Raw genomic sequence first — 1,734 nt, 5'->3', positions numbered from 1 at the left:
AGATCTACAACTCCAAATATGACCCAATTACCATACAGTATTCCGGGTTGAACTCCACCGGCATCACTTGTCTAAGTTTGGTCATCTCTTTGTCCTTTCAATTTCAATTCTTAAATTCATCAATCAATCCTTTCATTTATGTGATAGGCCTGCATTTAAAATGAACATTTACCATAATTTAAAGGTATCTTATATTATTAGATACGTTCTTATAAAACATGCTTTAGTTAAGGAGTTATTGATACTTCGAGTGCAAAATGATAATATAAAACCATGATAAAAATGCATTTTTAAGTACTAATCACCAACTGACTATTTTCCGGGTTTGTTAAACCAGTCGACTGGTTTATAGGTTACTAGTAGTCATCAGGTAGTAAAATCAAGCAATCAATACTTTTAATATAGTTAAAACTAGATAAAATCCAATAATCCATCTTAGGGTAAGCAAATGTAACATTATATAAACAAAAATTAGAGTAATTCAATGATTAGATCAACTGTGATCTACAAAGGAGCAATCTAATATGAGAACTAGTGGTGGCTAATTCGAGCAGAAAAAGATTTTTCAAACTTGTTAGAATTTAATCTCCACCATTCAGAACTAAGAGAACATCTAGGTGAACCTCTTTTAGAAAAATGGAATAGATCCAATAGTGAATGAGGGCGAAACAAGCCGACAATAATGACTACCTTGAACTTAGTTTTCCTAGAAATATTATGACAATAATATCCTTTAAATGCTAGACGATAAACGAGAGTGTGGTGCTCAACATATCTAAAATTGAGTTAAATCTAACGGTGGCCAGAGGAGTTATGGCTCTAGTAGCTTTGTCTCTATCTAAACTCACTTTCAAACCTTCTTTATGTAAAGTGAGTGAACAATTTTAATTGGATCTTGCTTATTGATCATCATTAATTAATTTTTTTAAACAAGAATACATCTTTTAATCAAGTTGTTTATTTTATAGAAATTATAAGCAATTTGAATTTATATTGAAAAACTTTTAATAATTATTTCTATAAAAAAAATACTTTTTGATCGAAACTTATTTCCCTTATCAATGCTTTTTTTTTTGACAAAATTTGAATTTATCATAAGTTTTATTTTTTGAGCAAAAAAAAAACTATCATGATCTTAAAAGAAACTTTTAATAAAAACAATACAATAACAAATTGATAACTTAAAGTGAATATGTTTTTTTCTTTTTAAAATATGACAATAACAAACTTGAGAAAAAATAATATAAAAAAATTTACAATAAGAAATAAAAAAATAGGTATTTCATCCATATTTAGAAAACTATGCATGTTAGGTTGTATATAATTATTCAAAAAATAATTGTTAATACTACCTTAAAGACGATATTATTATTTGAAAATAATGACATAATTGGATAATTACATAAATATCATTTAAATAAGTTTATTTAAAAATAATCTAATTATAATAGGGAAAAGGGAAAATGAGATAGAAAATAATAATAATAAAAGCAACTGCGTATGAAAATGAGATAGAAAATAATAATAATAAAAGTAACTGCGTATGAGTTATTATTATTATTATTGTTATTATTATTATTATTGTTGTTATTGTTATTGTTATTGTTATTGTATTATTGTTATTTATAATTTGTACAATTAACCTCCCTGTGGTTCGACCCCGGTCTTGCCGGGTTATTTATTACTTCGACACTCCTGCACTTGGGAGAAGACAACAATCTTTTCGTCGTGTCA

The sequence above is a fragment of the Populus euphratica genome, unplaced genomic scaffold, assembly GCF_000495115.2.
Source record: "Populus euphratica unplaced genomic scaffold, PopEup_1.0 scaffold919.1, whole genome shotgun sequence".
Taxonomy (NCBI): domain Eukaryota; kingdom Viridiplantae; phylum Streptophyta; class Magnoliopsida; order Malpighiales; family Salicaceae; genus Populus; species Populus euphratica.
Note: the sequence above shows the minus strand (reverse complement) of the source record.